General features: G+C 36.5%; 1 long non-coding RNA gene across 4 annotated transcripts in view; it reads left to right on the forward strand.

The window, feature by feature from the left end:
• Nucleotides 1-15770, forward strand: part of LOC110404383 — a 203447-nt gene that overhangs the window by 125338 nt on the left and 62339 nt on the right. For all 4 annotated transcript variants that reach the window (XR_002442204.1, XR_002442203.1, XR_002442202.1 and 1 more), the window contains 3 exons: nt 2103-2178; nt 2908-3023; nt 9721-9815. This is a non-coding gene — a long non-coding RNA (uncharacterized LOC110404383). The remainder of the gene's footprint in view (nt 1-2102; nt 2179-2907; nt 3024-9720; nt 9816-15770) is intronic.

Consider the following 15770-nt stretch of genomic DNA (forward strand, 5'->3'; position numbering starts at 1 on the left):
AGCTGTGCCTCCACGGTACCTCCCAGAATCCCTTATTGCAGAGCTTCTGTTCTGCTTTCAGAGACTGTTCTGGCAGCCAGGCTGGGTGGTTATATTATTCCCAAAAGTTAAAAGGTGACAAGACAAAAAGCTTGGCTTGTGAGGGGCCTTGGACTTGTTTATCTCTTCAGCATCTTTGAAATTGTAGTTAAAATATCTACAAATGTATTCATGAAACATATCAAAGATGAAGGAATGCACTTTAAGCTAAAGTCCTATCCTAGGTTAATGATTAATACGCTGTGAGAACTAAGTTTGGTATTCATTGTATCATGACACAAGTAAATTAAACTACAAGCAAGTCATTATCTACCTTTTTTTTTTTAAAGTATGCAGTGCCAAATGATTAACCTCCTTGGTAGAAGGACAGTAAAAACATGGGGGATTTGTTCTGACTCCTTTGTCCACACTGTGTTGAGGGTATGGTTCTTAGAGAAGTAGGCTTGCTATTTCCAATACAAAATGTTAATTGCTAAATATGTTTTACAATAAATATTTCTGCTTTCATAGCAGTATTAAGAAAAATATGCTTGTATTTTACATCTATTCCTCACTTGCTGTCACAGTAAATCGCACTTTCTGTCATCTATATGTATACAACGCTGTTTATTTACTGCAGGAATTACCTTTTAAATTATTGGAAAGAAAGAACTGGAAAAAATCCATATCTTAAGTCTTCAAGATCAGTTTTGAGTTGCATTGAGACTTATCAGATAATTTGTGTTAATTTGAATTTTATGCATGTTCAAATTTTATTTTGTTCCTTATTGTGACCTACAGAGCCAAGAGTTTAGAAATTGAAAGGGAATATTTTTGTATGATAATTTATGTCAGTCCATTACAAGTATTAGGTCTTGAATGCTTCTGCCTTCAAAAACAGGTGGAGTTGTAAAATTGGTAGTTTGACCATTGTCAAATGTCTTTGAAATTCTTCTTTGTATTTACAAACATGCCTACATCAAAATTAGTTTTCAGTGAACAAAGAATGTCATTTTACTCATTTATTTTCCAGCAGTTTGATCATAAATATTTCAGCATGTAGCTGTTCTTAAATCAAAATTTCAGCCTTCTTAATTCTTTGCCAAAGGTGTTTTCTTCACTAGAAGAAGTTATTTTTCTTGAAATGTAAAGAATACCTCAGATAGTTACAATCAGCTGAACTTCTTAGAATTTAAATTAGAATGAACATACTTAACTATCCCGCTGTTAATCCTGAAATTAGACTTCCCCGTCTGAAAAGATTTTATGATTCCAAATCTATTTTGCAATTCCCATTTTTTTTCATGGCAATCTAGCCACCATTTAGAGACTCAAAGTTGTTTCATCTAACTTTTCTTATGTGACCAGACAGTACATGGCCAAATTATTTAGGTACAACTATGTCTTGAGAATATCATCAAATCCATTCTAATTTCATCCATGCCTTGGAGATAATAATTTGAAGAGCTAGTTGCAGCGTGCAATTAAGCATGGAGGAAGAAAATAGATCCGTCCCATAATTTATGTCTGCAAAGGTTGGGCTGGATTTGTAATTAATGTTTGCTCCTTTTAATGAAATACTCTAAAGGTCTGCACTTCTGTCATTCATGGAGGTAATTTTTCAATTGATTAGTAAAATAATACTTGAAAAGTAAATGCACCTGCTTGAGCACAGAAATGTCCTAGTCAAGTAGAGACAATGATTGAAGTGCTAAAAAAATATCATTTCAATACAGTAGAGACTGGAGTTTTACTCCTCCAGAATTCAGAACTCCCACTAAAGAGGAAAAAGGAAAAGGTAATTAAACCTCCAACAACTTATTCAGCATGCTTTCATCCAGTTTAATTCCTCAGTGGTTTTCAGCATAGCTAAATACTGTTAGGAACACATGCCTGAACTATGCATTAGTATAAGTGAAATATCTCCGGAAAACACGCGTTACAGAAAGACATAATTTTCTATATTTATGTACCTTAGTATTTTTGCAGAGCATAAACAAATTTAATAGTGTGAATTTGTTTCACTTTGTAAAAACACTCAAAATCTTATTGCTCATTTAGCTCCTATTCTGATGTTTTTTCAGACTCAAAGCTTTTCAAGATGGTAAAAATTCAACACTTGAGAGTTACGGTCCTGAAACTGGTGTTTAAAAATGGCTGGTAAGTCTTGTTTCTGCAAAACAACTGCTACAGAATAGAATGAAATAAAATAAGCTACATCCATGTGCTTTCAGGGAGCAAGTAAGGATTTTGTTTTAATTAATCACTGAAAAAACGATGTTTGACTTTTCCTGTTTTGTTAGTTTAGTTTTAGTTATCTGACACAAAGGAAGAGTTACTGTCCCTGTGCTTTTGAGGATTCACAATATGTGGTGACAAACTTTCTAGGGATGATCATGAGCCAGATTACACAAAAGGCAGAGAATCTGTGCTCATTTTCTCAAAGGCTGCAAACACGGTAGCCTAAGAGGTTTTTGAACCTCCTGTCATTTGGAACAAGGATTTTGCTTTCATAGAAAGAAGCAAGATAAGTGAATAAATGTGGTAAAAATGGCCCTTATCCAGTGCTCAGCCTAGTGGAGCAGAGTAATCCAGACAGTGGAGCAAGGGGATGTATGTTACCTGGTAAACAAGGGCAATAAAATCAATGTCTGATACTTCATCCAGCCATTATCATCACCAGATAAAAAGATTAGCAGAGTACTTGCAAACAGTTGTCCAGCCTTTCTTTTAAAAACTGAGATCTGGTTGGTTATGGAAAACTCATAGGCATATGTTCATGAAAATGTCTCAAACTGTAGTTTCCAAATGGTTGAGCCTTACTGCTGAAATGAATTGAATTTAAAGGTATGTTTCTTCCCTCACTGTTTCCTTATTGATGTGCTTTAGGCAACAATGTTTGGACCATGCTGACACTGGATGGCTCAGCTGGCAGCTTCTGTGTGAGTCATCTCTAAGGTGCACAGCTCTCTCCATCCAATGAGAGGAAGCCCAGATTGGACCAGGTATGACTTACGCTCATGGTGGCAACACCATTTAATACCTCACTTTAGGACTCCTTCCCAATCACATCCATCTCCAAGAATCTACCAGTACAGAATGCCTGCATGGCCTTTTCTCTTAGGCTCAAAGCATGAGCGAAACAGCACCTAAAGGCTTTTAAAAATCCAGGCCTTGAACTTATTATAACTCCTATTAAAGTCAGTGGATGCTAAGTCAGATTTATTCTTTTTGCACACTAGAGAATCAAAAGGTGAAAATCCTGGCACCAGTGATGTTTTGCCATTGACCTAATGGGGTCAGGATTTCATGCACAGAGACATAAAATGACATTGACATTTCGTCACTTCTATCTTGGATCAGATTCATAACAGTGACCCGGGAGAGAAAAATCTGCATAATCCATTACTACTGTACAACTACCCAGCACTGTCTCACCACCTTGTACCTTGTTTAAAGAGAGGGAATAATCTATAGTTTTGAGCTGCCTTTATTTGAGCCAGGGCAGAGAAGAATGGAAAAATCAAGGGATTCATTTTTCAGTGACCGTATTTAAAACCTCTAAGTAAACATTTGATTATTATAAGTGAATCAAAATTCAAAATATCGCTTGTGGAAATTAAGTTATTCTTTCAGTAGCTGTTCTAAAATGTCTTTGTAGTAAAACTGGAAGGTAAAATTCAGACTAATCACTGTCTGTGAGTAAAGAGCTTATAATTAACAATGAGAATCGTAAAAAGCATATATATAATTCCTTAATGGTACTTAATGAAATATTTAATTAAAGGCCAGCTGGAAAGATAATCTTGGATAATCAAGAAATCGGAGGATTAACTGATTTCTGTAATGTATGAGTTCACTGCTATGCAGTAAATGCTCTGGTGAATGGTTAATTTTGTTAGACTCTGTTTCAGTTTAGGAGATGTTTCACAGGGAGCTTGCAAGAGGGTCAGACTGGCTCATGTATTTAGGCCAGGCCCCACGCTGGAAGCTGTTATCAGGACTGGGATTGTAATTCAGTACAAAATACATTTGGATGCATTTCCGTGTATTCCTAATGTTCAGGGGAAGTTTGATTTTTTGCTATTTCTTAACTTGTCCTACTTTAGGCAAGATTTCAAATATAAAATACTAGCCATGCTTTCTTGATGCTAAATATAATAGATTCCCAATACATGAGCATATATGTACAAAAAATGGAATTTAAAACTTGTGAAGGAAGTAGTCTTATATATAACGTGGCAGCTGCTTAGAAGATTTTTAATGCCGTAAAAGAATCTGAAACAGAATTTTTTCCAGTTAAAATGAAAAAAAAAAAAATGGGGGAACTTTACTGAATTCAGTGGAATTCCTTGAGTTTTCTGAAATAGGCAAACTTTTTCAGTTGCCATTCTCTGCATGTTTCTGTAAATACATGGAGATGAACCAAAATCATATTCGCAGAAACACTGAGAATCATTGAAGAGAAGGAACATTCTCATCTTATTAAAGAAGAAGTTAAGCTTAGCAGAAATTAAATAAAACTCTAATTACATGAAGCTTTCCTCAGATCGGTTGGATCACAGGTGCAAGCATTTTCTCTGCAATTTCTAGTTTAGTAAATACATAGAAAATTTCTCACCTCTGTCTTCTCCACTGGCCCGTGATAGACTTTGCCCTACATTACAGCTTTTACCCCTTTTAAGTTTCCAAAACAGAATTATCTGTCCCATAACATGATTTAGTTATTTCTTGCAATCTGAGATCTTTTTTGTTATAAGCTGCTTTTCCTTTTGCACTGCATGCAATTGGCAGTGAATAATATTGTAAGCATATACACAACTTTTTAGCTGAGATCTCATGGTAACTCATTAATAAGAAAAGAAATTCATGCTTGCAGTATAAGCCCATCTAGGAGGAATTGTACAGAAAGATTCTTATAGCTGCTGTTCATTAAACATTGTTCTAAATGGAGTCAATGTAATTCTCTGGAAGCACATGTGAAGCCCTGGAAAATAACAGTGAAAACACAAACCTGTAAGAGAAACTATCCAACAGTGAAGGCAATCACAGTGGAGTTAAACTAATGCTATTAAGTAATGAGCAGTAATAGGTGACTGTCTGCTGTAAGCTGCCCTATAAAGCATCTGCTACCTGCTGCAGGCTACAGGATTAATTCCGAAACATGTAATTTAGCAAAGGAGCAAGACTTCAGTCTATTCAGCAATTGGTGGCAAATGCTTTGGTGTGGGTTACTGCATTACACTGCGCACAGTCACTCTGTCCAATGCTTTGAATTGTAATTCTGTTTTTTATTTTTGGTGAGGCTTGGCACTCTGTATTCCTCAGAATGCTTTATTAGTCAAAAAAATCAAAAGTTTCAGCTACTTCCATTATGCCTATTTCTTGTTCCTTATCTCTCTTTGAACTATGCATATTTTTGAACCCTCTACATATGTAAGTCCGTGAGTTGTCATTCTGACTGTGCAATGTCTGGTCAGATGAAAATCTTGTTGTCCATGTGATTCAAAATCTACATACATCCTTTTAAGTTGTCAACTTTGGTCATTAATTTTGTAATAGAGTCAGATTTTGAAAAATATAGTGCATGTATAAGGGGAAGAGAATGCAAAGCCGTACTCCCGTGCTTGTTATATGTTAGATAGGCAGTCATTTGCCCCTCTTTAACTTCTGCACCCTCTAATTGTATTTACCCCTGCATGCAGTTACCCAATTTGTACAGTTACCAATTTACATTGCAGTTATGTTCATTAAAGCACTTGGCTCCATGTATGATATGAACAAATACAAGCGAACCTGCAAAGTTTTGAAGAACAGCTCCACACTGCATCTTTTCAGGGATAGTATTGGAAAGTAAATCACCTGCTACCACTATTAGTATGGCCAACATTAAATTGAGAATAAGTTAGGCGTAGAGGCTTTGGAAGTGTAGGCAGAAGGTATCACCTGAGACAGAACTGTAATGGAAAAGTCTGTGTTCCAAACAGAATGAACCAAATATATTGCAGAACTATAATAGTATCGCCATGAAGCCAAACAAGATACATGGGACAAACCGTGTCAGCTTCTCAGATGTGATCATAGGCATTTATTTACTAATGTTCAATTATTATAATCTCCATTAATTTCCTTTTATAACTTTCGTCCTGCTGATAGACTTGCTACCCTACTGGAATCAATGGTTTTATGTGTATGTAAACTTTAGAAACCTCCATTGTATTCCTCCAGCAAAGTGGTGCGAACCTTTCTATTTGTGTCAAACCGTACTGTCAGTGCCTATGTTGACTTCACTGAAGTAGCTTGAGCTTTCCACCACTGATGAGACCTTGGTGTCCTATGAGTTTTTTGCAGTTGAACTTCCAGGTGTATTTCCACTCTGGTAATAGTAAGATTTTAATCATTTCCCTGTTAATATTAATGAAAATATATGGGCCTGAAATAATTGTGTACATAATGAACTCTAGAATCCATTTATGTATATATCCACCACATATATGATGAGCCCTTTCAAATTACTCTGGAGATGTAGGGATAGTATACAATGCATAGTTTTTCCTTGCATATATCAACACTCTGGTATGATCTAATAACTCTCTTTTTGCACCATTTTTTAAGCTCTTCAAGTTAGTTTAATTGCACTAAACTTTAGGGCACGAATCAAACCCTCTTTCTCTTTATTAGGAGTCTTTCTTAGTATGTGTAACATGTTTTCTTTCTGAACACAGTGTAAATTTTTCTAAAAGAGGTGCTTTGCAAACAAGCTATTATGGTACTAAAGAAAACATTGATTAGTTTTAAATGGCAGTAACAATTCAAGTGCATGTAAAGACAAGTACATTTGCTTTTGAGGTTGAGCCTCTATATTTAATAATTGAAGGAAAAAATACAATAAAGTTCAATAGAGGAAGCTTCTGTAAAATGCATTATACAATAATGTACGGCTGCTTTAACTACAATTGCCTTACCAGATCATATTATGGTTTCCACTTATACCATTTTTTAAAATATTTATTTATTATTCTGTTATTTGGAAATATTTATTATTTGAAAAGGTATATGCTCTGTTGATTCAGGAAATCTAAAAGCTCAAGACATCATCAAAAAGATTTCAAGTAGATATGGTGTCCAGATGAATTAATCTATTTATTCTTTGTCTTGTCAACCTTGGTTTTACACGTGAAAACTCTGTTTTTAGGGAATTTATTTATCAGTTCCTCCAATTTAATTGTGTTCACTTAATATGCGCATAACCAGAAATATAGAAACAGATTTTTGCTGTATACTGTGCAGCTTAAGTTCACAAATGTTCTTGATTTCCTTTTGTATCTGCGAATTGTACAAGTCAGTCAGGGCCTAGATCAGAACCTGATGGCATTATTCTTACACACTGTATGCTCAAGAAAATGCTAAGTGGCCTAAACAGACCTGAAACTGAGCAGTCTGAGGGAACACTGACTTTGTAACTGTTTCACAGAATGAAGGTCTGATTTGTCTGAAGTTGCAAAAGACTTCTTCAACAGAGGCAGGAATCTTAGCTTACTTTGATAACCCTTATCCATTCTTCTTCCTGCCTGTAATGCCATTCCAGACCTGGGAGTCCTTCTTCTGGAAAACATCATATTCAGTTTTCTTTTTGTGTATGCAGATATATTATTCTTCCATGGCTGTGCATACTTTGTTCCTTGGTTACATATTTAAAATGTTGTTCAAAGAATGGTAGAAATAAAATACTATGTGAAATATTAGTACTTTTTTTTTTAAAATTTGTATCACCATTTAATTCTTTTAGCTCATGAAAGTAAAGTAAAAGCGAGTGTTTAGGAAAGCTGTGAAATCTGAAGATGTAGCAAGTGTCAAAACTGACACAAGGAGGTCAACTCATCAAATAAACATGAGAAAAGCAGAAATAGCATATAGATATAGATATACAAGATAGATATAGAAAAAGATGTGATACAGATACCTAAGAGAATGATATGCCATGCTAAGGTGGCGTTGTTTGTTGGATAAAAATATTGGGTTGGGGACTGGAGGATGACTAATTAGGATACAAGCAGGAAAGGGAAAGATATAGGAAAAAACACAAAGGATAGGGAGAATGAATTTAAGGCAGTAGATTATGACCCAAATCAGTGTTCTAGGACTGAAATTAAATTTTGCATATTGGAAATGGAAGACGCAAAGAAATTTGGACTTAGCCTGGATGAAATAAGCATAAAAGAAAGTATGTTAAGCAAGAAGTTGTGCCGGATTAAGCCCAAAACTTGAGTGAGGAGGGTTTGAGAAGACACTGGTCTAGTGAAACATTTTGTCTGTTAACGGAAACCATAGTCTGATCCAAAGCTCAGGGAGACTGATGTAGTCGCAATAAGATGCACCTATTTATAGTGATTGTGCTAAGTTTCGCTGATATGAAAGTGTGTAATGGCTAAGGTATGAAAGTGTTAAGAAAATTTTTCCAAAGTTTACCAATAATCCCTTATTGTTCCTTGCTAAAAGTAAGGAAGAGAATGATACAGTTTGATGCAGTTACTTAGTTATTATGGGTCTACAGTTCCATTGTGTGTTGCAGCTCTTATTTCATGTCAAATTACTTAAGGCCACACAATGTATTTTCTGTAGATGCTCATAAGTGCACACAGACTTGTGCACACTCATCTGCAATGTGTACGTGTCTGATCTGGAATGGATAGTTGTGAAGGACCTCCAACTCAATAACATTAAAGATGATAAATGAGTATATAAACCTAAGAGGAAAGTGGCAAAGTTAATAGTGAACTTTTTTGCATAAAATAACAATTGCTTCCAACATTTTACAAAGTCCTTTCTCAGCTTAATGCATGTTGATAAAGATTGGTTGTATATACCATTTCCCTCTCATCTCGCTACTGCATATTTGCGTTTTTTCCTTATGATGTCTATTCCCTTTAAAATCCAATTTTCTAGTTATACTAGTATTTATTAAAAGCTTGACTGTAAAGTCGCTGTTTACCCAAAGATCTATTTTTATCATAACTGTTTATAATGGTTAAACCTCAACAACTTAAACACTTTACACAAAATAATGTATTTTCAATAAATTGAAATATTAACCAATCATATGTAATGGCTCAGTTCTAGCAAATGGATTGCTAGAAATCCTTAGGGTTTCATATAAATTGAAAACTGTATTGACTGACCAAGCAGCACTCGAATTACATTGCATTTGGATCAAAAAGCATAGAAAAAGTTCTCATTATAGTTCCCTGACATTAATTTGAGCATTTTTATATGTGTGTCCTATTAAGTACTTTAAGTGCTTTTTGATAATTGTGCTTTGTAGTTTTTACAGCACTTCAGCCTATTCCCAGTTCAATTTCCTCTTTTATCCGATGTTTGAAATATTGATTTCTGACAGATAAAAGCAAACCTTATAATCTCAGCAGCATGCAATAAGTGAGTAAGACGGGGCTACGGAATGCATCAGGGAATGGTCATATTTGAAACCGTCTTTGTTTTATTACATTTCGTCAACAGAATTTACTTACCGCTTGCTGATATTTATGTAAAAGCAGGACTCCTGATAGTACAGTGATATTACCAGTTCCTGGTATACTTTTGCATTTAGTAAGATAAAAGAAGAAACTCCCTTGGTGGTTGATGATTGCAGCTGCTTAAACTGCTGTCAGCTGGCTTGAAGTAAATGTGATTTATCTTCTTCAGATTGCACAGCGTCGTGTCCATGAACTTCCAGGGTTTGCATTAAAATCTGACAGAACATCAGAGTGCCAGAAGCTTCTCATATTGTGGCTCTGGAGGTAAGAGCAAAAGACACTGTGCTTTATTCTGTGTTCGGCAACGCTGTCCAAGCCCTTTGCAAAGTTCTTGTGACATAAAAGAGAGCTTAAAGAAATGGGTGGGAATTTTGAACGTGAACAAATACAATGACAGGATGTTAAGTAATACAACCTGGATGCTGTGTCTTACATATTGTTGTGATGTCTTGTCCACAAATTCTGGAAGTTAGAAAACAGACTGAAGAACTCAGTCCAATTCAGTTTCTAGTCGAGCAGCTTATACTATGCTAGGAATTCAGTTTTTCTTCTTCTTCAGCATATCTTAGGAATTTGTGAAAATCAAGATGTGAGTGCTGTTTTCAAATTTTAGAAAGGTTCACTGGGTTACGTAGCAGTTCTGGCAATCAATAGTAAATCTGTCAGTGTGATAACACAATAGAGTCTCCATCCTTAAGACCAGGTCAGGTTGAACCCAAATATCTTTCTCAAGGTATACATTTTTAGAGAAATTCATTTACCAGAGGACATATGCAGGTGAAATAAAGGTAAGGGAGGACTCCTCTTTTGACATTCCTAAAATGAACACTGAGATTTTCTTTAATCCCAAATTAGCCATTACTTGTTTAATACATCCTGGTAATTCAGTCATGATTTTTTTTCTCAGTCTTGGAAATACTTAACCATCTTGCATCTGGGGTTTCACACGCTTGGATATAGGGTTTATTCCATAGAAGGGGTATTTTAAAATGTTCTAATGGTGAATCTTAGTTGTTATGGGCTGGAACTCTGCCAGCCACCTAGAAGTTAAAAGTTTAATCTCCCAGAAATTGAAGTTTTTATTAATTTGCAATTAATGCTTAAAGTTTTAAGTGATAAGCACTTTTCTGCATTCTGGAAATGTTGAGTTAGTGACAGCAAAGCCAGGCATGGTTCTGAGGACTGGCAAGCCTGGGAAAGTGATGAGGTTGTGAGGGAGAAAAGAACTTCTGAGCTCTACAAACCTGGATCATAGCCCACACAACAAAGACTGATGGAACAGAGTTTGCTCAATAACAGAATACACCAGAGATGGAGACTGTAGGAACCTAGAGAAATTAGGAAGGATTAGTTGCTTAGAAGTTGAGTTCAAGTTAGAGCTAGAGGTCTAAATTCAAGGATCCAGGTGCATGGCCCAGTTAGTCCTAGCTCCATCGGGATTGGGCTGCTGACATCAAGGCACACCATGATATTTACTTGCCATATAATGTAAACATAGGCAGAAAATGGTGTTGGAGGCAGGAAATGAGGACTAGTTGGAGTTGAGCTTTGCAGCAAGGTTTCTTCAGTGATGATTTGAGAGTTGGGAAGCCTGAACCAGCAAGATAACAGAACTGAAATAACTAAACATTTAACAATAAGGAAAAAGACAAGGAAACACTTGAATTACATTTAACAGCAAACATGTCACTGAATATTAAACTAAAATTTATCAGCGCTGAATACTGTAAAATAATATTTTTTATGTTTCTAAATTCAACTTTAGCATGCTATGTGCACTCAACTGAAATTTTTGTGACCCAGCAGACCAACGCAGAAATACACATACATATTCAGGCTACATTCCTATACATTCCACATACACGGATAAAGTATCATCACAAAGATTCTGCAGTGGGTGATAACGTAACCAAAGCCAATCTCCATTAGAATTTCAAAGGAGCTGTTTAGCATTTTTCATATTGGATTGGTTATTTACAGATCTCTTTTTTAAACAGAAAAAGCATTGGAAAAGGTTTATCATCTAATAAATCAAAACAATTGTGAATTCAAATCCCAAAGCATAACAGAAGCTGTCTCTTATAAAATATTATGTATGCAACACTATATTGCATAGCTGAATGGAAAGTGCTACAATGAAGAATTGGAAAGAATTAAAAATGCAAAAGTGCATTGTGAAAAAAACAGGACTTAGCATTTTTAGTCAAGGTTCTTGTGGGAATCCAGTTGGGAAGCATGTCATTGTACATACCTACTGGCATTTTCTGATGGACTGTTTCAATCTGATGTAGTACATAATGTTATATGTATACACATTTCAGTATGACAGCTGATAGAATTATCCTAATATTTCCATCTGTGAAATTCCATCTTTAGTTTAAATCTTGATGTTTGAACTGATAACTTTGGAGATACCAGAACAAATGCTGTTAAACCTATAAGCTGTTGAACACCTTCAGAAGACTGAAATGTCTTCAGAGGACTGAAATGTAATATCCCTAACTAGCTATGAGGATAACTGTTTGAATTAAAATATCTAAAAGGAAATCTGTCTCCATGTTCCAGGACTTTTCAGAAGTAAAATTGCTCCCAATAGTAAACAAATATGACAGTAAAATGCTGCACTAGGATCAGTTTTAGTGTTAAATAAATGAAACAAAAGCTAAAAAAAGTTTGGTTACAGAGATTTGGGAGCAAGGTTGAAATGCAGCTAGTTCTTTTTTTTCTACCTTTCTTTTCTATACTGACATTTCTGAAAAATTGCAGAGGATTTTCAAAGGATGCTTTAGAAAGTTTTGATAAAACCATTGGAATTTCTTTGCATAATCTGTAGAGTTCGAAGATCTGTTTTGGGTCTTTTGTGCGTGTGTTTTGAAGTTTGGCAACATGTACTGTTCTTTTATTACTTATTCATTGCCCATTTAAAAATGTACCTCAGCACTAATCTGATATCCTTCAGCAACTACTTCTTTCAGTATATCAGCTGATGGAAGCACTTGCTACGAGTCACCATGGCATATATGCTTATAGAGGCAAAGTAGTATATTTTACCAGAACATTTTCTATTTTGCCTCACCTCTGCAAAAGGTAAGAGAAGAAACTGTCACCTTAATAGATGACTTCTTTTATCTTGGGTGCTCTGAGCAGTTGCAATTTCTATTTGTGTAAACAGTTTAAGAAATTTAGAACATTATAGTGGCAGTAAATATTGCTCATAGTCGTATCTTTGCTTGCTGTGGTGATTTCCGCTTGCCTGAGCAAAACCACCTTCAGATTTTATCTGAGATTTTTGGGGCACCTTTTTTCAATAGAACCTAGTATTTTTAAGAGCCTCACCATCTGGCATTCCAGTAGAATGCTTGAGGAATTAGTGCTCCGGGAGTAGGTTTGCAAGTATTTTTAATATTTCTTTTTCAAAGTTAGGCAAACTGATAATACTGGAATATGATTATGTTACTAAAAATGTAACTCATCTACTTCATATACAACAATGCAGCTTTGATTCCTATTTACTTCAGTCTTTCTACCTTTTGCTTTCTCTTTGGTGTTTTCAGCCGTTGTCCTGTCAAATAAGGACAGCAGCTGCCTTCGGTGCTGCTCTTTTACCAGCTGTTAAAGTTCAACCATTTACCACTGCTGCAGAGCGTGCATGTTTATCAGCCTGGTGGCACACACAGAGCATCTGACATGGCAGTGCTGTCTTCTAGCTCTGAACCTGGAAGTACTCAGCAGCTAGTCTGCTCATGTTGATTTCCATGTTCAACAAAGTGTCCAAAGTGCCAGAAGTGTGATATCAAGCACATTACACTGCTGTAGCCAACTGACAATATTTCTCTTTACTTTAGCTCCTTAATATCGTCTATAGCTGAGTAGGAAAGAACACAAATTGCATGACCCTAGGGAACCCTGTTTCAACATTTATTATTGGGAAAATGTATGGCTTTCAAAAGATAAAATGTATTTCAAATACCACATCTCTCCCTATGCTGAGCTAAACGCAGCCTTGACGTGTGCCTCGTACACTCTCTGTTGACAGGTGTGAAGTTCAAGTAAGAGCTGAATTTGACCAGCTAAATTTAACATAATAGAATGACAAATACTCCATAGGCAAAGGATTTCCTAAACACTTAATGCTACAGCACATCTGATTTCTGTTTTCAGATTTTGTCCTAGATAGTCTGCTTATAGGGATATACGGCAACAAACTAGCAAAGGAATATGTTGGGGTTTTTTTGGTAGTGATCTAAAACATATAGTGTTTAGAGTGGTGGCTGCTTAGTAATGTGCAGGGTGGGATTTATTTGAATCTAAATTTACCTTAATATTTTTATCCTTTTTTTTTCTTTTTTTTGTTCTTCCATCTCAAATATCTGAGCAATGTTTTTATCTTAGAATATATTCAGAAAAGTGTTCAAGTTGCGTCAGATAGCTAAAGCAGGGTAAATAGCAGCGCTGTAGTTAGTACCTATGTTGAAATCTAAGGTATTCAACAAGATATGGATTTTTCAGAAAGGTTATGGTGTTTTAGTTCTCAGTACTGGTTAAAGGAGTATATTCCTAGATAATACCTCATGGGGATGTATCCTTCATTCTTAAATTTATATTCTCCTTCTCTTACAAATCATGAAAACTTTTGATTTGGAAGGGACATTTAAAGGTCATCAAGTCTAACTCCTCTGCAGTGAACAAGGACACCTACAGCTGGATCAGGTGCTCAGAGCCCTGTCCAGCCTGACCCTGAGTGTCTCCAGGTGCTGGGCTTCTACTGCCTCTCTGGGCAACCTGTGCCAGTGCCTCATCACTCTTATTGTAAAAATCTTCTTCCTTATATCCAATCTAAATCTCTCTAAGTTTAAAAACCATTTCACTTTGTCCTGTCAGAACAGATGCTGCTAAAGAGTCTGTCCTCTTCTTTCTTACAGCTCCACATTAAATATTGAAAGACAGCTGTCAGGTCTCCCTGGAGCCTTCTCTTCTCCAGGCTGAACAGCCCTAGCTCTCTCAGCCTGTCCTCGCAGGAGAGGTGTTCCATCCCTTGGATCATTTTTGTGGCCCTCCTCTGGATGTGCTCCAGCAGGTCCGTATCTCTCCTGTGCTGAGGACTCCACATCTAGATGCAGTACCCCAGGTGAGGTCTCACCATGGCAAAGCAGAGGCGCAGGATCACCTTCCTTGACCTGCTGATCATGTTTCTTTTGATGCAGCCCAGGATACAGTTGGCTTTTTTGCCTGCAAGAGCACATGTCCAGCTTCCATCCCCCTGTAACCACAAGTCCTTTTCGGCATGGCGACACTTTATTCTTACATCTCCTAGATTTTACTGATAGCAGGGGTTGCCATGACCCAGGTGCAAGACCTTGCACTTAGCTTTGTTGAACTTCATGAGGTTCAGCTGGGCCCACCACTCAGCCTGAATAGCAACCAGTCCCTCAGGTGTGTTGACTGCACCATACAGCTTGGTGTCATCCACAGACTTGCTGAGGGTGCACTCTTGATCCCACTGTCTGTGTCACTGATGAAGATATTAAAGAGCACTGGTCCCAGTACTGACCCCTGAGAGACCCAATTTGTCACTCACTTCTATCTGGACATAAAGCCACTGACCACCATACTCTGGGTACGACCTTGCAACCAATCCATAGGACAGTCCACCCATCAAATCCATATCTTTCCAATTTGGAGAGAAGGATCTTATGGGGGACCATGTCAAGGACCTTACTGAAGTCCAGATAGATGACATCAGTGTCTCTTCCCTTGTGTACTGACGTGGTTATGCCATCATTAAAAGTGACAGCGTTGGTCAGGCAAACTGATGGGATGACAGCCCTTCAGAGTAGTTATAAAGGTCATTCCTTGTCTTCTCGTCCTAAAGCTTCATTCTAAAATAACAATTTTTTTTTCAAGCTCTAATCATAAAGTTTTGCACACAGCTCAAAGGCATTCTTTTCATCTACTGCAGTTTGAAAAAAAAAAGTTACATATTATACAGCCAAAGAATTCTTCTCCGTAATAGTTATTACTTCATTGCAAACCTGTGCTACTGTCAGGGCACTGCTGGGGCACATGTGCTTCAATTGCACATCTAAGAGACTAAATTTCAAATATTTGCAAGTACTACAATTTCAGTAATATTTGACCACTTATCTAAAGAGTTAACTTGGTTTTTAAATTGTCTCCTTGAAGCAAACCTTGCGTATGCCAGGATTTGGGGAAATAGTT

The sequence above is a fragment of the Numida meleagris genome, chromosome 10 (genome assembly GCF_002078875.1).
Source record: "Numida meleagris isolate 19003 breed g44 Domestic line chromosome 10, NumMel1.0, whole genome shotgun sequence".
Taxonomy (NCBI): Eukaryota; Metazoa; Chordata; class Aves; order Galliformes; family Numididae; genus Numida; species Numida meleagris.